This window comes from Poromitra crassiceps (assembly GCF_964638095.1).
Source record: "Poromitra crassiceps genome assembly, contig: HAP1_SCAFFOLD_201, whole genome shotgun sequence".
Taxonomy (NCBI): Eukaryota; Metazoa; Chordata; class Actinopteri; order Beryciformes; family Melamphaidae; genus Poromitra; species Poromitra crassiceps.
This window is the reverse complement of record NW_028152184.1, coordinates 342,501-367,500: the sequence shown is the minus strand read 5'-3', so window position 1 is coordinate 367,500 and position 25,000 is coordinate 342,501. Positions and strand designations below refer to the sequence as shown.

The 25,000-nt window shown below is 42.7% G+C and overlaps 1 protein-coding gene across 2 annotated transcripts in view; it reads right to left on the bottom strand.

The window, feature by feature from the left end:
• LOC310770727 (extended synaptotagmin-2-A-like) overlaps positions 1-25,000 on the bottom strand; it is a 60,091-nt gene that overhangs the window by 9,146 nt on the left and 25,945 nt on the right. The gene's annotated exons all lie outside the window — the stretch shown is intronic.

Genomic DNA, 25,000 nt, shown 5'->3' with positions numbered 1-25,000 from the left:
GTGGGCGTGTCTGCTGGCTTTGAGCAGCGTTTGTCACAAGCGAGTGTTCTGCTGCTGCTGCTGCGAGTTTGAGCAGCCTCCCTCCCTGGCAGCGAGTGTGGATAGGGCTCACTCGTTTCTTGGGTTTGAGAGCTTTGATGAAGCTTTGTGCGATTCTAGGCTTTATGCTGCGTGTTTCAAAGTGTGTTTTCCACCCAGTCTATTTTTGGAATCCCCCACCGCCAGCTCCCAGCGCGATAATGCGCGAAAGTGAAAGCGTTTTCGCCAATCCATTTTACAGTAGAGAATGGTTTCCTCGCGCGTTCCCCTACAGTTTTGGCTCTGCTTTTTTCTAGTGTGGAGAGCACTGTCGCCACTTAGTGGGTCCGTGGAATGGGTTGTACACGTTCGCTGACTCCAATATTTTTATAGGAGACGTGGGGAGCGTTGATCCACGTCCCACCGTCAAAAATTTTTTTTTTTTTTTTTAGCCGAGATATCTCGTCATTGGCAGTGAACCGTTGGATTCTGTAAGCCGAGATATCTCGTCAATGGCAGTGAACGTGTTAAAAGTTGTATTTCTTCTTGTTTTGTTAGTACAGTATATTCCTGTAAAGTGACCCAATTGTAAAATTCCACAGGGAATCTATCAAATTCCCTGACTTGCCCTGTCTGCAATACACAGGGATTCTGTGACCAGTGGGAAAGCTGTTCATATTTGACATTTTTGGCTCCTGTATATTTCAGAGTGATTTACAATGAAAGAAAAGTCAAACAAGCATGAAGCGCCAACAGTACAAGCAGCCTGAGGAGAGGTGGTGGAGAGTCAGAGAACTAGACAAAACACACACAGCCTTGGCCCTGCTATGACTGTGAACTTTTCCAAATGAGCAACTACAATATATCCTAGCCTAGGGGGTAAAAACAAAGTGTACAACATTTGCAGCAAAACGTGTATTAATTAACCACAGTCACAATGTCAGACAAGAGCGAAAAGTATCAGTGCAGAGCAGGGCCGAACGATGTGGATGGAAATATCAAATTGTAATTTTTCTGACAGACATTGAAATTGCGAAAATTATTTACGATCCAGGAAGTCAATATTCACATGTGGGCTGAACGATTTTCACAGAAAAATCTAATTGTGATTATTTGAAAGAATATTCCCCTACCATTCTATGCCCCCGCCAGGCCAGGGGGAAAAAATGCAAAAAGAAAATGCATTCCCCCGCCCCAGGGATTTCGAAACGTACCCCGACCGCAACGGTGGGGGCCCTCGCTGGCGACGCTAAACTTTTAGCTAACCTGTTCACATCTATGTTCACAATGGCATCCCAAGTATCATCATACTATTATGGGATCAGATGCGAACAGTTGTATTACGGGATGTGCGTTTCCCAGGCAACGACGCACGTTGACACAGTTTGGAACAGCGCTGCACGCTGCCACAATGCTCCTAAAAGCAAAATGCTTATTGTTTTGAATGATTTGGCATCTTCTATTACTGTCAACACTGTCAACATCAGTATTGTTATATTGTAATAATATGCCATAAAGATTTATTGATATTTTGCGGAGAGCAGGAAAAATAAATTCATTTTTTTGTTTTTGTAATTTTGTTTCTGGTCTGCCGGGGGCGCTTGGCCTACCGGGGGCGCTGGCGGGCCCGCCAGGCCTGTAGAATGGTAGGTGAAACACTGTAATATTTAACCTTTTTTGTGCCAAGGACCGGTAGATACATGGAAAAAAAGTTGCGGACCGTTGTCAATTTTAATGGTTTTAGTTACATAATATTTACTCACCAGGTGGCGACAAAGGGTAAATAACAGCCTTTTGTGTTGTACTGTATGTAGCCTATACAGTATTTATGTTTTTGTTTTAACTACAAACATAAATAAACGTCAACTTGAAACTATGTTTCAACTACCACACAGCCTATAATATTATAGCGTATGTACTGGTCCGCGCATGGCACGAAATTATCTTTTTGACCCACCGGCCAGTGGCGGGTAGATGGAAAAGATCTACCCGCCAAGCATATTTCTTACCGGCCAAAAAAAAAAACATTTTTGTGTCACATATATCCATATATATCCATTTTTTTCAGTACATTTCAAGTAGATAAAGTATTACGTTGAAGAATACACACTTAAATAAGAGGCCAGAGTAAAATTTGAAGCAAATTATTTTAATATATTGATTGATGATTGATTAATCAATACATGTTAAGTCAATCTTATCAATACATGTCAAGTCAATCTTGAGCTTAAATTGTTGCAAAAAAAACAACGCAGCTAAAAGTAATAACTGCGACAGTCTCAGTGCACAGCGCACAACTTGGGCTACACACCTTTCTCTCCCACTCACACCTGGCACCTGCGTTAGCTCTCCTGCACTCGTTCTCGGCTCCCCTTCGGCTTTATTGGTGGGTAAGCATTTTGATTAATCTCCTCATCATACGAGCTCGGCAACAAGCGCGAGCGATTGATTCATTGATTGATTGATTCGCCCGATGTAGGCTGTCAATTTAGCAGAGGTTAAAAGACGCTTTTTACCTCCGCTAAATTGACGACTGCATTCCATTCCACTCCAGACATGTTTGGTAGCCTACGGCAGAGCCAGAATGAAACAGTCTCACATAGGGATGCAGGGGTTAACCGGTTTGACTATTAACCGCGATTTAAAACGTCACGGTTATATAACCGCAGAGGCTCCGCTACACCGAGTGTTTTGTTTCACAACAGTCCGTCAGTTTAAACTCCCATGCGGCGCAGACGGCGCTGGAAGGAGAGGAACCTGTCTCTCTCGCTTCGTTTCCGCACGGACTATTTAGCGGAGGCACCAAACACAGGCAGCTGCCATGTCTCCCAGTAGTAGCCAGTCTGTAGCCTAGCCATGGATGCCCAACATAAATGTTGCAATACATGTCCCGCAAGGTTTCTGAGATTAGGGGAAAGTCTGAGCTGGTGTTACGTTAAACCAAACGTGGGGAAGAGGCAGCGGATTTGTTTAGCGTTAACATACAGTCATTGACGTTAACGTTAGCTGTTGTGGCTAATGTTAGCTAGCTGGCCATAGCCTAGCGTACATAGTTCCTCAAGCTCGTTGTGACCAAACATCCCCGCATTTAAAGCACTTCATGCTCCCAGCGCTGGCCTAAACCATAGAGAACCGCATGCTTTACACGAAAAGAAACATCAAGGGTTTGTGTCAACTCCAAAAGCAACCCGCTAACGTTACATGTAGGCCTAATAACGTGAAGCTAACGTAGCTAGCTGCTTGGCAGTCATGATCTGACTGAGACAAGGAAAACAAATGCGCACATTTACATAACAAACACCAGTCAACACCACAGAGTGTCCTTTCTTTAATCCAGAGGGAGCATTTTCCAGTAAAAAGTGAAACGACACATGATGGCTTATAGTGAGGCTTTCCATGCCTGCCCCATCATCACTTCAATAGAACTGACCCCAATGCAAAATTCATTTCAGACGGCACATTTAGTTGCCAGTAACATGCCAATAAGAGTCTAAGTTACTATGCCTTTTGTGTTTTTTTCTGCAGACTAAGCAGCTATAGGCTTTCGCTTCTATAAAATAATAATAAAATATTTTTTGTATTATATATATATATATATATTATATCAGAAATGTTGTTTGTTTTATGTTCACAATAGTGATGTCAGTTAGATTTGATTAGGTCAGAGCCATGGAATATTAAATCATCCATCTTTGCTCACTACATCTGCCCTTTCTTCTTTTTTTAATCCCAGGTGTGCATAAAATACAGGTTAAGAACTTATTTTTTTAAATACAAAAATGTGAAAAAAGTAACAATAGTATGTTTAACGTATCGGTTATTGGCCAGGAGAATATTTATCGGTTAGCGTAGGCCTATACTATCGGCTGTAAAAATCCATATCGTGCATTAGTATTCCGGAAGGCAGCAACTGTTAAGATTGTGGGGGAAATACAATAAAACCTCTATTTAGAGAATGCTCATGTGATTTTTATACGTCCATAACAATAATCGTGAAACCGTGATAATCGTGGTTTTTTCTCAGACTATAATCGTACATCAAAATTTATAATCGTTGCATCCCTAGTCTCACAAAGCACTTGTGCCAGCTGCGCACCAAAACACACATAACTATTATCTCCTCATATATACTGTATCATACGAGTGTCAGCAACAAGTGCGAGCGATTGATTGATTAATTGATTGATTCGCCCAACGTTAGGCTGTCAATTTACCTCCGCTAAATTGACGACTGCATTTCATTCCAGAGTCACGTTTGGTAGCCGGGAGAGCTAGAATGAAGCACTCATGTTATACTACCGCATTGAACGCACTAACGTTAGTTCAGTGACTGAACTAACCTTAGTTTCAGACTGCTTCCTTGTATATTGTGCGCTGGGATCAGCGCTCCCCAGCGCACTCCCAGCGTTTAACAGTCGGAAAAAGACGCTTGGTGAACACAGGCGGCTACACACAGTTTTAATATTACATGACGACTATTTTGCGACCCGCCACATGGCGGACAGATGCCAAACCTAACTCGCCAAAGCTAAAATATGCCCGCCATTGGCGGGTGGCGGGCTCTAATTTCGGGCCCTGGGTCCGCGGCACGGTGGTGGGGGACCACTGGGTTAGACCACCCAAATCTGTGTTTTTATTTGACTGTACATCCCAGAACATGCACTGTACAGGCCTGCTGATGAAGGTCCAGAAATAGCTGCAGCAGTAGAGGAGTCACACACATTATTCTCATGATGTCTCACTGAGACAGCTGGGATGAAAGGAGAGCGACTTAAGCAGCGCTCAGAGTCTGGAGGACGAAGAAGTCAAGTGGACTGAAGCAAAGTACGCAGTGAAAATACAAACTGTAATGTCCAACATCAGAACAACTGTTGCTGTGCATGTTTATACAGGCAGGGTTCACCAAGGCACATCTAACACGTTAAGACCTTTTTAAAGCCATTTAGAATGAGATACAGATTAGAACCAATTTGCCAACTGATATAAACTGTGTTCGATTCCCGGCATGTCCAGTTGTTTTTAACCCTAGCCAAACTATAATCTTAACCCATTTTATTTTAGTTGCCCAAAGACAACCAAGTTGTTTTAGTTACCTAAACCGAAGTTGTTGTAGTTGCCTAAACCCAATTGTTTTAGTTGCCTGAAGTTAACCAATGCGGCAACATTTTCAAATGAACTGACGTGACCGGTGGTGTCACTTCAAGACATGGTAGGATTTGGGCTGGACTACCCTGTACCTCCAAATATGATGAGAAAGGCTGGACTACCCTGCACCTCTAAATATGATGATAAAGGATGGACTACCCTGCAGCTCCAAATGTGATGAGAAAGGCTGGACTACCCTGCACCTCCAAATATGATGAGAAAGGCTGGACTACCCTGCACCTCCAAATATGATGAGAAAGGCTGGACTACCCTGCACCTCTAAATATGATGATAAAGGATGGACTACCCTGCAGCTCCAAATGTGATGAGAAAGGCTGGACTACCCTGCACCTCCAAATATGATGAGAAAGGCTGGACTACCCTGCACCTCCAAATATGATGAGAAAGACTGGACTACCCTGCACCTCCAAATATGATGAGAAAGGCTGGACTACCCTGCACCTCCAAATATGATGAGAAAGACTGGACTACCCTGCAGCTCCAAATATGATGAGAAAGGCTGGACTACCCTGCACCTCCAAATGTGATGAGAAAGGCTGGACTACCCTGCACCTCCAAATATGATGAGAAAGGATGGACTACCCTGCACCTCCAAATATGATGAGAAAGGCTGGACTACCCTGGCCTGCACCTCCAAATATGATGAGAACGGCTGGACTACCCTGCACCTCCAAATATGATGAGAAAGGCTGGACTACCCTGCAGCTCCAAATATGATGAGAAAGGCTGGACTACCCTGCACCTCCAAATGTGATGAGAAAGGCTGGACTACCCTGCAGCTCCAAATATAATGAGAAAGGCTGGACTACCCTGCACCTCCAAATGTAATGAGAAAGGCTGGACTACCCTGCACCTCCAAATATGATGAGAAAGGCTGGACTACCCTGCACCTCCAAATATGATGAGAAAGGCTGGACTACCCTGGCCTGCACCTCCAAATATGATGAGAACGGCTGGACTACCCTGCACCTCCAAATATGATGAGAAAGGCTGGACTACCCTGCAGCTCCAAATATGATGAGAAAGGCTGGACTACCCTGCACCTCCAAATGTGATGAGAAAGGCTGGACTACCCTGCAGCTCCAAATATAATGAGAAAGGCTGGACTACCCTGCACCTCCAAATGTAATGAGAAAGGCTGGACTACCCTGCACCTCCAAATATGATGAGAAAGGCTGGACTACCCTGCACCTCCAAATATGATGAGAAAGGCTCCCGTTTTGGTCTGTATATTGTGCCGAGGGGTCAGAATGTGTATGATTTTCAGTCTGTTCCTCCAGACAATGGCAGATAATGGAGAGAGACAGAAAAACCATCAATTCTCCAGTTTCCTCGACTGGAGAAACAGATAACATTGAACCAATGATTTAGGGGGTTTATCATGGAGGAAGACACACAACCCAAGACATTACCAAAGTTCAACATCAGTGACTACGTTTACATGCACACAATATTCCGGTTTTTGCCCATATTCGGAAAAAGACAATATTCCGACTAAATGAATATTCCACTATTCCCATTTACATGCAGCCGTAGCTCGCCCTCCCCGACACGTCAGGGATGGGGGGAGAGAGAGAGATGCAGGTAGAAACAGCAGAGTTTTTTCTGTTCAGAATAAGCAGAGCAGCCCTGACTCTATTCTTACCAGCATCATCTGGTCCATTTCAGGAGCCTGCTGCTGAAAAGGTTTGGCGTTGCGATATTTGCGCATATCCAGAAACATGATAAAAACATGTTCTCCTCCCGATCAGAAATGTGGGCTTTTCTTTTCGCATGCCAGAGATGATGGATTATATGATTATATCGCTTCTTCTAGTGCTTCTAGCACACATCAGCTGAAAGCAAACAGGCAACATGCGTCGCAAACTGCAGTAAAAATCATGATTGAGACATATTCCGAATGCGCTGCATACATGATCAAAGAATCCTCTTCAAACCCGAATAATAATGGAATATCCCACGTCTTAAACAGGAATATACCTGCTACATGACCATTATCAAATTCAGAATATTGGCATTTTCCGAATACTAGTGAAATATTGTGTGCATGTAAACATACAGTGTAAGTAATAATAGTAGAATTAAGGAGTAGTAGGAATGACAACAGGTCTTTGCCACAGATATCCGTGATACTGAATGTTTCCATCCAGCTATTGATCCAGTCAAAATGCCACACAGGGCCCTCACCTCCACCGTGCACAGGCACATCTCACTCAGCATAGAAGAACAGCTTGAGTTTGCAGTTTTTTAGGGTAAACAACAGCATCTATCAGAAGAACGAGGGAGTCACAGAGAGAAAAGACAGAGAGGAAGACTGGAAATGTTCTATTCATCCTGGTATAAAGACACAAAGGACAAAGACGCTCCAAGATTGAAGGAAAAGTGCAAGAAAGACTCTCACAGACACAAACACAAAAGCCTACATGAGACAGAGACAAACAACCACAAGCAACTACTTTGAACAATTTAACTCATTCCCCACCAGAGGTTCAAACGAAAAGTCGCCAGCCACCGCCAGGGTTTTTGATCATTTTCACTAATTTTCCAAGACCCACAGAATATTTTCTTCTATGACTATTTAAACACTGACTATCCCAAAAGAAAGAAGAGAGCCTCAACTTTCATAGAAAAAAGGTTTATTCTAACTTCAGCCATTTGTCAGTTATCGACAGTTGAATGTAGGTAGTGTTCATCGAAAACGTCAGAACAACAGAAAATGCCTCCACACTGCTCACCTGGAGTAATCCAAGTCTCCAGAAGCCCCGAGATACCAAGTTGACTTGAATATATGTAATTTACAACCAGTTTTAGCTGAACTCTGCACTCACTGTACTGTGCTGTTAGAATCCTCTCTTGTCTCCACAAGGCTTGTTCAGTGTCAAAAGTGGGGGTTTGCTACAGTAGGCGTCTAAAGGGCGTAAGTGCAGTTATGCCCTTTTTTGGCAGCACACAAAACCCTACTTATGGGCAATGTTGGGCAAGTTACTTAAAATGTAATATACTACATATTACTAGTTACTTTCATTTGAAAGTAATAAGTTACTTAACAATATTACTGTCTGTGTAAATGGTAAATGGTAAATGGCCTGCATTTATATAGCGCTTTTATCCAAAGCGCTTTACAATCAGTAGATAGTCTACATTCACCCATTCATACACCGATGGCAGCAGGCTGCCACGCAGGGTGCCTACACACCATCGGGAGCAAGGAGGGTTAAGTGTCTTGCCCAAGGACACAACGACAGCAGCTGGGAGGGAGCGGGGATCGAACCGCCAACCCTTGCGTCATTGGCCGACCAGCTCTACCTCCTGAGCTAAAGCCGCCCTGTGTAGAGTAACTTGTTACTTATTACACTACTTTTGCATTACTTTTACCAAAACAACAGCAGCAGCAGAATGACATCGTCGCCCCGGAACCATCCCAAAAAATAATTTCAACCACCTTGAAGTCAGTGTAAACCGTCCAAAATTCTAAATGTTATTGTTTTCCTTTGTTATTGTCATCTATAGTGGTTATTTGCATAAAAACACACAGTTTGATTAGGAAATGATTGTGTCTTTTTTAAATATGTGCTTTGATTTTTTTTGTATTAACTCAATTTGTAACTTGAGTTACTTGACAAAGTAACTGGTATAATATTACTGACATCCTATAAGTAATAAGTTATATTAGTGGGTTACTGCTAAAAGTAATATATTACATGTAATATGTTACTTTTGTAATGAGTTACCCCCAACACTGCTTATTGGGTCATGATTTCAGTTGTGTCCTTTTGGCACAGAAAAATGTCACGGAGATGACCTTTCAATTGATATATAATATTCATATTGACCCAAAATCACACTAACGCCCCAAAGCCCTCATATGACATATGACCTGAATACTGTGTGAAACAAAGCCCTCGACAGACATATGAACTGAATACTGTGTGAAACAAAGCCCTCGACAGACATATGAACTGGATACTGTGTGAAACAAAGCCCTCGACAGACATATCAACTGAATACTGTGTGAAACAAAGCCCTCGACAGACATATGAACTGAATACTGTGTGAAACAAAGCCCTCGACAGACATATGAACTGAATACTGTGTGAAACAAAGCCCTCGACAGACATATGAACTGAATACTGTGTGAAACAAAGCCCTCGACAGACATATGAACTGAATACTGTGTGAAACAAAGCCCTCGACAGACATATGAACTGAATACTGTGTGAAACAAAGCCCTCGACAGACATATGAACTGAATACTGTGTGAAACAAAGCCCTCGACAGACATATGAACTGAATACTGTGTGAAACAAAGCCCTCGACAGACATATGAACTGAATACTGTGTGAAACAAAGCCCTCGACAGACATATGAACTGAATACTGTGTGAAACAAAGCCCTCGACAGACATATGAACTGAATACTGTGTGAAACAAAGCCCTCGACAGACATATGAACTGAATACTGTGTGAAACAAAGCCCTCGACAGACATATGAACTGAATACTGTGTGAAACAAAGCCCTCGACAGACATATGAACTGAATACTGTGTGAAACAAAGCCCTCGACAGACATATGAGCTGAATACTGTGTGAAACAAAGCCCTCGACAGACATATGAACTGAATACTGTGTGAAACAAAGCCCTCGACAGACATATGAACTGAATACTGTGTGAAACAAAGCCCTCGACAGACATATGAACTGAATACTCTGTGAAACAAAGCCCTCGACAGACATATGAACTGAATACTGTGTGAAACAAAGCCCTCGACAGACATATGAACTGAATACTGTGTGAAACAAAGCCCTCGACAGACATATGAACTGAATACTGTGTGAAACAAAGCCCTCGACAGACATATGAACTGAATACTGTGTGAAACAAAGCCCTCGACAGACATATGAACTGAATACTGTGTGAAACAAAGCCCTCGACAGACATATGACCTGAATACTGTGTGAAACAAAGCCCTCGACAGACATGAACTGAATACTGTGTGAAACAAAGCCCTCGACAGACATATGAACTGAATACTGTGTGAAACAAAGCCCTCGACAGACATATGACCTGAATACTGTGTGAAACAAAGCCCTCGACAGACATGAACTGAATACTGTGTGAAACAAAGCCCTCGACAGACATATGACCTGAATACTGTGTGAAACAAAGCCCTCGACAGACATATGACCTGAATACTGTGTGAAACAAAGCCCTCGACAGACATATGAACTGAATACTAGGGCTGTGCCGATTCACTTATCTCCCGATTCGATACTATCACGATACTTTGGTGCCGATTCGATATATATTGCGATTCACGATTATTGCGATTCTACGATTATTGCGATTCGATATTACGATTTATTGCGATTTTTGTTTATTTTTTTCTTTTATTTTTTCAGTTTGTTTGCTTTTTTACACTAGATTAGAACATGGGAAAAGTTGAATCATACACTAGAGACTGTATATTATATATCATGAGTAGGGCTGGGCGATATAGTTAAAAACAGGGGCGGACTGGGATCATAATTCAGGCCGGGCATTAGATACCAAGCAGGCCAGGCCGATATGGGCCAACGCGCGTGAAATTTGGGCCGTTTGAAGCCAGATTTGGGTCCAATTTTACAATGAGATGCACCCACTTTAACCCTGAAGTGTAATTATTACTTCAGACTAACTAATAAAGTAATAAAACCACTAGTAAACCAGTAGGCGGCGCCTGGCCTGCTGTTCAGTGAGTGGCCTGACTGCAAGCACCCAAAAAAAAAAAAAAAAAATTTTTTTTTTTTTTTTTTTTTTTTTTTTTTTTTAATTTGCGATTATCGATTCTGGAATAAAAGATCGATCCAAAAAATCGTGACATTAAAAATCGCGATACTTAGGTGAATCGATTTTTTCCCCCACCCCTACTGAATACTGTGTGAAACAAAGCCCTCGACAGACATATGAACTGAATACTGTGTGAAACAAAGCCCTCGACAGACATATGAACTGAATACTGTGTGAAACAAAGCCCTCGACAGACATATGAACTGAATACTGTGTGAAACAAAGCCCTCGACAGACATATGAACTGAATACTGTGTGAAACAAAGCCCTCGACAGACATATGAGCTGAATACTGTGTGAAACAAAGCCCTCGACAGACATATGAACTGAATACTGTGTGAAACAAAGCCCTCGACAGACATATGACCTGAATACTGTGTGAAACAAAGCCCTCGACAGACATATGAACTGAATACTGTGTGAAACAAAGCCCTCGACAGACATATGAACTGAATACTGTGTGAAACAAAGCCCTCGACAGACATATGAACTGAATACTGTGTGAAACAAAGCCCTCGACAGACATATGAACTGAATACTGTGTGAAACAAAGCCCTCGACAGACATATGAACTGAATACTGTGTGAAACTGGCGACCTGGAGATAGAGACAAAAGTGCAACTGGAGACTCTGAAATATGAGCCCAGAGGAAACAGTCCTGACTGAGCTAAGACAGGAGAGACTTAGAAATAACCTAAAACAGTGTGCAAGAATTAGAGATGTGAGAACAAAACATGATGTTGGATTTTCACTCCATGATATCAAATGCTCTACAGCTGAAGCTGCTTTGGAAACGGCCGTAACAAAAGAAGGAAACTGATTCATTTCCCTCAACAAACAGGGAACATTTCTCTCCTTTTTAGGGTGAAGATGGTTTGGCATTTTTCCCAGTGAGGGAGAGAGAGAGAGAGATAATACCACCGGAAACTCTAACAGCCAAGGCAGGTTTCTATGTATGGAGCTCAGAATAGGTCTAAAGCAGTGGTTCTCAACATGGGGTCCGGGGACTGTTAGGGGCCCTTGAGGGACGTCCAGGGTTCACAGAAAACGGACAAATTGTTAAATTCACCATTAATTCACTTAGAAGAAGTGAACACAATTCCTTAAAGTGGACCTGAAATTTAAATGACTTGTTTTTCTATTTTAGATCACACCCCTGGTGATACAGTCAGTGTGCACCTATTTAACAATGCATACTGCATATACACACACAAAAATCTAATGTATTTGCATTTTCACATCAAAAGTCAACCATGCTGAGTTCATTCATAATGATATGGTAGTACTATGACATTTCTACCCTATTTCAACCAATACTATCATGACATGACAGCTGTCAATCAATCTTCATGGCTAGGAGAAAATTGAGCAGGCAACATGGCTGCCCACATGGGCAGACTTTTCTCACCCCTGAGGCGGCATTCACACACAACGTGCTTTTTTCAGTTAGAACGGTATGGAAATCATGTTGAGAGCACTTCCATTGTGCACAAAACACAGCACACGGAGCGTTTTTTTTGCGCTTGGTTTAGTTTTCCCCTGCAGTACAGTTTAGGACACAACGACCACACGGACGGTACCCAGCTGGTTTTGTCTGTTTCATGTTGTTCACTGACAACATGAAAGCCAGATTATTGCCAATTCTGGCAGCAGCGGAGGTTGAGGATCCCTCTGGGAGGAGAACATGTAGGAGGAGTGAAAAGACGAGCAGCACGCTTTTCCTCCAAATGTTCAACTTTTTTCAGCTTAAAAACGCCCAGAGCGCTCCGCCAAAAACAAAAGACGCCACCAGCGCTAAACGCCACGTGCGTTCCTTCCTTGAAAGAGGAGCACGTTTAGCGCGTCCTTACATAGAGAATGAATTGCAGAAAGGTGCTGGCAGCTCCAAAAACGCTTTTGGTGTGAATGTCCCCTAAATGTTAATATACTTGGCCAATAAGTATGTAACATACAGAATCAAATGAACGGTAATGTCTTCATAGAAAGCAAAAGGACATGTAATTGGCTCGTTAACTTGCATTCCAGGAATATCGTTATTTACTGTGGAACGCTTCAAAGGGCAGCCAGCACTCTGCCTCGACTTGGAAACGACTGTCCACACGGAGGCAGCCCACCGCCCGGTCCTCTGCTCCTCTACTCGCGCAGTAAGCCAGCCAGTGAGTACGCACTCCACAGAGCTATATATTGCTGTATATTACTGTTATATTATATTATATTATATTATATTATATTATATTATATTATATTATATTATATTATATTAGAGAGGCCATTTACACCTGGCATTACCATGTGTTTTCTGTCATCAGATTGCAATCAGATTGTGCTTTATCCCTTGAAAGTACAGGTGTAAACACCCCCAACACGCATTGAAGAAGGATTGCAATCTGAACGACCAAACCACCTCCGGAGGTGGTCAGGGATGCATTGTGTACACATTGAACACAAGTGTAAATGCAATGTGTCCTCTCAATCTGGATACAGCAACTTTATGCGGATTGAGAGGACAACCATTTCTGCAATCAGATTGCAATCTGATGGCAGAAAATCCATGTTAACGCCAGGTGTTAATGAAATCAGGTTAATGTGGTCAAGTATCTGATTGCAATCTGATAGCAGAAAACACATGTTAATGCCAGGTGTAAATAGCCTCATATTGTGTTTGTACAAGGACTGTTATTGAAATGTGACCAGTAGGTTTCAGATTTGTCCCGTAAAATACATTATTTAGCCGTGCGGAGTGCGGACTGCACTCTCGCACCGCTCCGACAGATCACTCGCCTGCAGCACTTACATTCAGTCACTCAGTCAACTCCCCGTTATTATGGATCCCACTGGCCTTGGGGGCAGAACATGACCTACGGTTCTGGTGACTTGGGACTTGACTTGACTTGAAAAGGTTTCTAAAGTCTTGACTTGAGATCTTGTGTTTGTGGAAATGACTTAGATTGAAAATGAGCAGATTTGTTCCAGCAGACGAGTGAATTTAAATTCTGTTTTCTGAATTTGTAAGATTTGGAATGATTGAATTGAATGATTATAGAACTCAAACTCACGGGATTCTTACCAAGTTTGATCCTATAAAAAAACATATTGCATTGAAAAGTCATGGAACTCTAGTTTTCTTTCAGATATTTCCTATATTACTTGAAGTTCTACATTTAAGCTTGACAGTGACATTAATGACAGACTTGGATTTGACTTGGTAATCTAAATTTAGACTGACAGGCTTAAGACTGAGACCTGGGACTTGAGCAAAGTTAACCTGGTCACAACTTGGATTACCAATTATTACCATAAATAACTGAGACTATGATCCTGATCACTGGTCAGTGGGAGGGAGTCAGTCAAACCATCCAACAGCTGTTTGAATCCTGACCAGGAATTCAGCCCCGCCTCCAAACCAAGGAATGCCACGCAGTGTGTGTGTGTGTGGGTGTGTGTGTGTGTGTGTGTGTGTGTGTGTGTGTGTGTGTGTGTGTGTGTGTGTGTGTGTGTGTGTAATGCTACAGTAGGGATGAGTGAAAGTCATCCTAGGGTTGACGGTTTTAAACTGTGCAATCTGTCAAGGACAGTCTTATGTACAGTAACTTGGTACAGGTCAGTCTTATGTACAGTAGCTTGGTACAGGACAGTCTTATGTACAGTAGCTTGGTACAGGACAGTCTTATGTACAGTAGCTTGGTACAGGACAGTCTTATGTACAGTAGCTCGGTACAGGACAGTCTTATGTACAGTAGCTTGGTACAGACAGTCTTATGTACAGTAGCTCGGTACAGGACAGTCTTATGTACAGTAGCTTGGTACAGACAGTCTTATGTACAGTAGCTTGGTACAGGACAGTCTTATGTACAGTAGCTTGGTACAGACAGTCTTATGTACAGTAGCTTGGTACAGGACAGTCTTATGTACAGTAGCTTGGTACAGGACAGTCTTATGTACAGTAGCTTGGTACAGGACAGTCTTATGTACAGTACCTTGGTACAGGACAGTCTTATGTACAGTTGCTTGGTACAGGGTATATGCAGGAATCCTGAAGTTAAATTCAATACCTTTTTAAAGACCTTTTTTGATATATTTTAAGACCTCAACGCCACTTTTGTCACATCAGCGATAGGGGTGTAAATAGCGATAGGGGTGTTTCATCACGATACAATATAATCTAATTTATTTTCTTTAGCTTGTAAAAATGATGTGATGTGAAATAAATGCAATGTTAGTTTTTAAATCATCATAATTGTGTGGCATATTCTTTTCCATGTCATGTGATGGAAACTTTCCACTCACCAATTGGCAGTTATCTGATCGGAGAAAGTGCTTTGTTGCCAGAGTGGAGAAATACAGCCAAGACAGCAACAAGTGTAAGTATGTTCAGTAATCCTGTTGTCTGTTCTTCAATAATGAAAAGCCCTACTCAGTATTATTATTATTAATGACAACATCACTGGAATAAAGATAGCCTATAGACTATATTAACATAAATATACTAGATGAATAAATGCATCCAAATCCTTTATTTAAAGGGAAACTCCACTTTTACGGGAGTTTGTAATGCACTTTGTAATTTCTGGAAATTGGGGGGTCCAGCCACTGTCAACAGCAGTGTGTGAGGTCGCAGGAAATGACTCTTCCTTCTAACCTGACGGGGGGGGGGGGTGTAAACAGAGAGGTGTAGAGAGAGGTGGGAGAGGAGAGAACGCTGGGTGATGCAACGTGTAAGAAAAGGAAACCCGCAGTTAATTGACATGACAGTTGTCCCATGCCTCAATCTATATTTAGGTTTAAAGAGAGAGCGAGAGAGAGAGAGATCGAGAGAGAGAGAGAGAGAGAGAGATCGAGAGAGAGAATCAGTGTAGGACATGTGAGGGCACCATTGTGCTGAGGGTGTGATGACAGTACAGAAGCTCTGGACGTTAGATCTCTGTGGAGACAACAGCTGAGATGACGTCTCTATTCAACACAAGCTGCTGCAAGTTTATGAAGACACAACTCAGAATTCTGACTTTGATCTCACATCACATCCGCTTTCATCAATTCCCAAAGCAAATCATTTTTTTACTGTGCCGTTAGCAATTAGCATGATATATTAAATATTGTGCTTGTTTGGGTTCATATTAACCTCGCTGGGAAAGGACAAGTCTTGCATGCATATTATTTGCTAAAATGTCAAGACAGTACTAAATTATAAAAGGGATAATTTATTAGGCATGGAGCAATATGTGTGTGACAATACGTATAGAGACACTGTGGAGTAGGGGTGCACCGATCGATCTGCACGCAATCTGTATCGGCCGATTTGGACCTCAAATATGTGATCTGCTGTTTCCGATATTCCTTTAATTTTGCCGATCGCATAGCCGATCATGCTGCACGTGAGAAACATGAGGCAGCCCATTTTCATGTCTTCAATGTCTATCGTTTAACTTTCATATTGTGCTCTAACGTTTATATCATTGTGTTGCAAAGCACACGCTTTGCTTTCATCAGTGTACTCACCTCCATGCACACACCGCACCAGACTGTCAACACACCTCTTGCGTCTTTGAATCACACAAATCAGCTGGTGATTACAGCAGACTCAGCAGAGAAGTTACCTCCAGTCCTCCCGCCTACCGAGGCATTTGCATGCTGTTAAATCCGTGTGTATTAAAGTCCCAGATTAACGTGGTAGTCGGGGTAGTGCACGCGCACACACAGACAATTTCCACGCAAGCATTGATGTTCCCGCGGGCACTTTGAAGGAAGCGAAAGTGTGCTGCTATGTGGATGTGCGCTCCATTCAGACGGATGCGCTAATTAATGCCACTACTCAGATGGAGTTTAGCTCGTGTGTAGCTTGTGATTCTGTTGTTTCTCCCGTCATGTAACCCTGTCACCATTATGTAGATCGCACTCATAGTGCTGCTAATTATAACACTGTAACTCGGCCTCGATGGGCGGGTTGTTTTGATGTTCGTTCGATGCGGATCCCAATGTATGACGGTTATTGTGCATAACCCCGGTTCTATGAGTGGGAGCTCTTTGGCTTTAGTCATGGTTCAAGACTGGTGTTTAAGAGTAACTGACTTACAGTTTACCTAATTATCATTTATATATTATTAGTTGTTAATTATCACTATAATTGGCCTATATAACAGCAAGCTTGGTTACTGACCTGTTTGTATATTTTATTGCCTCCTTTTTCCAGACCACACACAATCCTACTATTCCTGTCATAATGCTGTAAAAAGCCTATACTGCTGTACTGTACTGAAGAGAACTGACAACTAAACGGTTGAACTCCCATCTGTCTCATGTTGGCAGTTTCCTTTAGCCTACAAAATATAAAATAAATATATATATATATATCGGTGATCGGTAATCGGTAATCGGTGATCGGTCGATGATCGGTTGGGCAGATATTTCTCATAGGTGATCGGCAATCGGTGATCGGTGGCAAAAAACGTGATCGGTGCACCCCTACTGTGGAGCGCGTCATCATTCAGAAAACACGCCCAAAACGGGGGGAAACAAAAACTTCCCCCCAATCCTGGCGTTCTCCAGCAGATTAGCCCTGCTCTAGTCATCAGCCTATCACAACACAGCAGATTAGCCCTGCTCTAGTCATCAGCCTATCACAACACAGCAGATTAGTCCTGCTCTCGTCATCAGCCTATCACAACACAGCAGATTAGCCCTGCTCTAGTCATCAGCCTATCACAACACAGCAGATTAGCCCTGCTCTAGTCATCAGTAGGGTTCTCAAAAGTATCGAAAAGTATCAATCCTGAAAATTTGAATCGGATACAATACTCATTTGCAACAGGTATCAATAGTATCGAAAGTACCATTTTTTTTTAAATGGATACAATACTCATTTGCAACAGTTTTGATACCATCAGTGCTTTCTTTTAATGAAAAATCACAGATTTTTCCCTTCCTATCATTGGTGGGTATCTGTTGCTTCAACAAGCTAAACGTGTTCTGGTGGCTAGAGCAGGGCTAATCTGCTGTCTAAATTCAAAGTTTGATCAGGTCTAGATTATGGAGAAGTGTGCATCTGTGCGTCCATCTGTCTAACTTTATTTTTATGCTTCTTGATGTCTCATCATCCCCCCCTTCCCGTGGTATCGGAAATGGTATCGAGTATCGATATTTTCCTGGGTATCTGTATCGAAGTAGAAATTCTAGTATCGTGACATCCCTAGTCATCAGCCACGCAGAACACTGCAGATAGCCCTGCTCTTGTCATCAGCCTATCACAACACAGCAGATTAGCCCTGCTCTCGTCATCAGCCTATCAAAACACAGCAGATTAGCCCTGCTCTCGTCATCAGCCTATCACAACACAGCAGATTAGCCCTGCTCTCGTCATCAGCCTAACACAACACAGCAGATTAGCCCTGCTCGCGTCATCAGCCTATCACAACAAAGCAGATTAGCCCTGCTCTCGTCATCAGCCTATCACAACACAGCAGATTAGCCCTGCTCGCGTCATCAGCCTATCACAACATTTTAGCTGCGTGAAGCAAGAATGATAGGGAGGGAAAAATCAGTATGATATGTTTGATTTTTCATGAAGAGAGCACTGCGGTATCGATAAAACAGTGCATTGTATCCGTTATTTTTTAGTATCGATACTTATAATTGATACCTGTTGCAAATGAGCATTGTATCCATTTGAAAATGTCAGTATTGATACTTAATGATACTATCGATTAGGGCTGTGGCGATTCACTTTTCTCCCGATTCGATACTATCACGATTCTTGGGTGCCAATTCGATTTATATTGCGATTCTTAAGTATTGCGATTCTACGATTATTGCGATTCGATATTATGATTTATTGCGATTTTTGTTTATTTTTTTCTTTTATTTTTTCAGTTTGTTTGCTTTTTTACACTAGATTAGAACATGGGAAAAGTTGAATCATACACTAGAGACTGTATATTATATATCATGAGTAGGGCTGGGCGATATAGTTAAAAACAGGGGCAGACTGGCATCATAATTCAGGCCGGGCATTAGATACCAAGCAGGCCAGGCCGATATGGGCCGACGCGCGTGAAATTTGGGCCGTTTGAAGCCCAATTTGGGCCGTTTGAAGCCAGATTTGGGCCGTTTGAAGTCCAATTTTACAATGAGATGCAGCACCCACTTTAACCCTGAAGTTTAATTATTACTTCAGACTAACTAATAAACTAATAAAACCACTAGTAAACCAGTAGGCGGCGCCTGGCCTGCTGTTCAGTGAGTGGCCTGACTGCAAGCACCCAAAAAAAAAAAAAAAAAAAAAAAAAATTTTTTGCGATTATCGATTCTGGAATTAAAGATCGATTCAAAAAATCATGACATTAAAAATCGCGAATCTTAGGTGAATCGATTTTTTCCCCCACCCCTACTATCGATACTTTTGACAAACCTATTTCAGAGTGGAAGGTGCATGTCGTCAGCCTTGAGTCACGTCACATCAGGATCAAAGTCAAACTTGCCAGTCGCCTCACCCATGCTGGCAGCAGTAACAACAATGAAAAAATAAATTAAAAAAACATTTGCTCTGCCAAAACACTTCAGGCTGCTGCACACCCTTTGCCCCCCCCAAACGTTCCATCTACAGAAACAGCTTTGCCTCTGAACTGTAAGCTGCTAAACAGTTTTTACCACACGGCTGTGCTCTTTCCTGCCTAAAGTGTGTTTTCTTTGGGTTTTAATCGTCATTGACTACATCAGCATCTATCATGATTCTACAGAGTCCTCCAGGGGGCAGGCAAGAGTCCTTCCTCACATTCAAAGAGTCAACATTTTGGAACAGGCTAGTGAGTGTGTGTGATTGCATCATCGTCCAAAAGTAGCTTCCAAAACACAACAAAGGAAGTTGACAAAGATAGCTAGCTAGTTAGCTTAGCAGGCCAGCTAACAAACCTAGCCATGACAGCTCAGTTAGCCCAACATTACTGAAGTTTCTAGCTTATTAATCAACAATATGGCATTAAAATGTTTGCTGGCAAGTGATGATAATTAATTTACGATGCCCGCCCTTTTTCAAAGACCCGGCAATTTGTGCGCAAAGAATTGTGGGTACTTTATGTGCGCTGAAGATACACATATGCATCCTCTCTACTGAGGACACAGTCCTTTGTAGAATGTGAAGATTGGAACAGTAATTCGGTGGCCTTGGTGACGTAGCATTCTTGAAATTCAGCTGTTTGAGGATCCTTGAGAAACAGCTTGTGTTGTGTCTACTGGGCCATCTCGACTAAGGTCTGAAAACTATGCTAACGTCAACGTCAGTATGGCTAGCCTTGTTCGTGCTGTGGGGAGGGGGAGTGATCTTCGAAGAATCGTCCACTAGCTCCCAGTGATTTTACTATTTTAGCTTGAAATGTCCAGCGCTACTACTACAGTATATAGCAGCTTTCAAAACAGCTACAAAGTGCTTTAAAACAGATGAAATCAGCATAAAAGTGACAAAAATCAAGGTCAGAAAGTTGTAGCCAGTGATTTGGCAGGTTGGAGATTTTACCTTGAAGATTTACAACTGAAACACATGTGATTGTGATTATTAGAGATGTTGGGAGGCTGGTAAGAGCGGAGCACAAGGCCCTTCTGTTGCTCCACATTGTTTCCATTCCCTGCTATGGAGGAGAGCACCGCCCTTTGGCACATCAAAGAGAAGGAGAAGGCACCACCCATGCCATGTCATACCAGTCAGACAGAGAGAGAGAGAGAGAGAGAGAGAGGGAGGGAGGGAGGGAAAGAGAGAGAGAGAGGGAGAGAGAGAGAGAGAGAGAGGGAGAGAGAGAGAGAGAGAGAGAGAGAGGGAGGGCAGAAACACAGAGAGAGAGAGAGAGAGAGAGGGAGGGAGGGCAGAAACAGAGAGAGAGCGAGAGAGAAAGAGAGAGAGTTATACTGTGGTCACAGTGGCTTGCCACAGCTGTAGATAGCTGATGGTTGAGAGTGAAAAGATAGACAGTCATGTTGTTGTGATTGTTAGTTATGGAGGGTCAGTACCAGAGCCCAGTACCAGAGCCCTGTACCAGAGCCCTGTACCAGAGCCCAGTACCAGAGCCCAGTACCAGAGCCCTGTACCAGAGCCCTGTACCAGAGCCCAGTACCAGAGCCCAGTACCAGAGCCCAGTACCAGAGCCCTGTACCAGAGCCCAGTACCAGAGCCCAGTACCAGAGCCCTGTACCAGAGCCCTGTACCAGAGCCCAGTACCAGAGCCCTGTACCAGAGCCCTGTACCAGAGCCCAGTACCAGAGCCCAGTACCAGAGCCCAGTACCAGAGCCCTGTACCAGAGCCCAGTAAGAATAGTTGCCACATCTCCAATCACTCCAATGGACCAGTTTTTTACTCTCAAGAGTTCCAGGAAGTAAACGGTCCTGGATTAAGCAGCACTGTCGAGTTGCTGCAAAATGGACAGTTTGTGTTGTACTCTGAAAGTTTTTTTTTCTTGAATCAAAGTGTACATTATCAGCTTTATTTTAGCATGCAAAAGTAGCGCGAGACCCATTCCTGGCTGTTCATTGGCTAATGAGTCTCGCATTTTGGTCCTCCGCTGACGCCACTCTCTCTCTAGAGCAGCGTTTCTCAACTGGTGGGCGACCCAATCAAAACGGCCCCGCGACCCACCTTTGGGTCGCGGGGCCGTTTTGATTGGGTCGCGGACATTGGCCTAAAAAAAAAAAAAAAAATCCATATTTCATTTCAGTTAAATTCAGATTATTGAAACTGGATTAGCCTGACCAGTTTTACTTGTTTAACAAGCTGAAGCATATGCTCTGCCTGTAATTTAAGAGAAGTCTGCCTTTTCATTTCATATTTAATTTTAGTTAAATTCAGATGATTGAAACTGGATTAGCATGGCCCCAGTTTAATTAAAAGTTATGACCAGTTTAACTAAAAAGCATATAGCCTGCCTGTGATTCCTTGGAATCGGCAGTGCCCTTGGAAAATAGTTTCAAACAATCCAACTTGCCGTTTTCTGCGTGTAGCAACGAGCTAGCGTGTAGGTTTCTGCCGTTAGCTTGCTAGCTAGTTAGCGTTGTTGTTTTCCCTGAGGCGGCAGGGCACTATTTACAGCGAGACACAGGGAGGAGGGAGCGGAAGCCGCTCTGATTGACATGGTCGGAGCCAATGACAGACTTTGTAATAAGCCGGGAGCGGACATCCGGCTGCCACCGAAACAGTCGCTCCAATGGGAGAGCAGAGTAGAGCAGGGGAGGGTTTATCCCAGTTATGGAGACCTGCGGCGCCAGACTCCTCGGACGGAAGGGAGAGGAGGCTGGCCAGCGAGACTACTCATTCTCTAGTGCTGCAGTGGGAGGCTATTAGGGCTGCACGATATGCCAAAAAAAAATCATATTGTGATTATACTGACAGATATTGCGATTTTAATGGGACTGCTCATTTTTGTATTTCATTTTCACTGGTGGAAAAAAGTGATTTTGTGAGGCCTGTACCAAAGAAAGCATGTTGCCTTATGCCTGGCGAGACCACAATGCTTCATTTAATGCTATGTTGTGACTAGAGCTGTCACGATTCCTCGAGTACCTCGAATAACTCGAATAATTAAAATGATCGAGGCCAAAATGATTCGCCTCGACACGGCATTTAGAGACTGTGTTTCTCACGGACGCTTACTGGTGTGGCACAGCGCTCTTCCGGTGTAAACACGTGAGGACACATGATCGCAGACAGACCAGAGAGCAGCTATAGCGAGCGGACCCCGCAAAATGGAACGAGGCGGCGGAGAAAGCAGACAGGAGGAGCCGGGAAGGGAAGAACCAGGGCCGAAAAAGCGACCGAAACTGTCTAAAGTGTGGGATCATTTCACGCTGAAAAAGGACACAAACTCAGTGGTGTGCAAGTACTGTAACGATACTTGCATATCACAACAGTACCTCGTCAATGCTTCAGCACCTGAACCGTAAACATCCAGTCTACGCATCCACCAGCGCATCTACGTCGAGCGGAGCAAGGTAACGTAACGTTAACTATACACAACGCTAATGTAAATGTATGCTAATGATTGCTACTTGATATTAAGACTAGTAGTAGTTGTGCTGCTGGCTTGCCACGTTGCCAATATGACTATTAGTAACTGCATTCACGCTGCATTTTTGTGATGTGGCTTGCCGTTTTCTGTGAGAAATACAAAGCTCAACCTAACATTAACGTTAGCGGCTAATTTAACAGCGTTGTGTGTGTGTGTGTGTGTGTGTGTGTGTGTGTGTGTGTGTGTGTGTGATCACACTAGCCTGTTGGTGTGTGAGAGAGAGTGAGTGTGTGTGAGAGAGAAAGAGTGTGTGTGTGGAGAATGTACATTTACACACCCAGACCGGTCGACTCTTCTCATGATGATTGCAAACAACTATTTAATTGGTGCATTTTAGGCTCCAATTATTACACCACCTGACCTGTTATCTTGCTATTCTGATATTTGTGTCAATAATAGGCAAACAGGTCTAGGGTGTGTAAATGCGCATTCTCCAGTTTTGTTATGAACTTACCTAATAAATATCAATATTAATTATTATTTCACCTCTTTTTCAGCGGATCACAGCGTACTATGGACAGCTTTGTAAGGACGGGTGAAAAAGATGAATGGTGCCACTGCCAGTTCTATGCAATTTAAAAATAAAAATGTTGTTTTTTCTAAGAAAGAAACTAATGTAGTTGTTTATTTGAAGAGATTTATCTTATTTTTTGGTGTATATTTACGATAAGCCTTTGAAAACACAAAAAAGGGTTCTTATCCGATTACTCGATTAATCGATGGATTATTCGGTAGAATACTCGATTACTAAAAGAATCGATAGTTGCAGCACTAGTTGTGACACATTTTAACTTGATCAAATCATAGAGACACTGCGTTGAAATAGACCACGCCCATCACGGGGGAAAGCTCTCTATTCACTCCCATACACCAGCGTAATTTTTCCTTGAATTAAACGTAGCTAAAAGCTGTTGTGTGGTGGGCTGCGCACACAACAAATGTAAAAAATCGCCTATTAAAGTTTTTTTGTACTCCCGAGCAAAACAAGGAAGCCATTGAGAATTGGCAAGAAGAAAACTGTGGATCTCGCTGTCAAGGAAGTAAGTTGGAGTGTTCATCTTCCGTATATATGATCTTTGTGTGCAACACACGACCATGCACGCGACATAGGAGAACGCCAGGATTGGGGGGGGTTTGTGTCCCCCCCCCGTTTTGGACGTGGTTTCTGAATGACAACGCGCTCCGCAGTGTCTCTATTGCAGCTCCTGTGATGTGGATATTGCACTTGACCATATTGCGATTGGATTAACTGTGCAGCCCTGGAAGCTACAGTATCACTCCCATTGAAACCACTGGCAGTCAAAACATGTGTGTGTACTTTAACAGCTTCTTCCTCTGAGACTTCAATATCAGCTATTGTGCCCAGACATGTTTCTCTTTCCCTCCAGCATAACTCCAACCTGTGGCCTCCATCCTGCAGTTGCATTTGTTTACCAGCTTGACCTCATTCCTTCTCACTAATACTGCTGTTGCTGCAATTTCACAATAACAACACCCCCCCCCCCCCACACACACACACACCCACACACACACACACACACACACACACACACACACACACACACACACACACACACACACACACACACACACACACACAAAACTAAGGAAACTTCAACAAAAAACTTGGAAAGATGCAAAAAAAATAAGGAAAAAGGCAGGCAAGATAATAATAGAGGCGGGTTAAAAAAATACAACTAAAATGGATTAAAACAAATAAAAAAAGCTAATAATAAGGTACAAAACATTAAAAGAGATAACAAAAACTATTGCTACAAATAGCTAAAAGAAATAGCTAGAAATAATAAAAATAAAATCAACACTAAAATGAACTCTCATTACTTTGACTTTGTGGAAAATCTCTGGTGGTGACATCATGCTATAGGCGTGCCGTGAATATACATTTCTAACCAATAAAACCCATCAGATTTTTTAACAGTCCCGCCCCTTT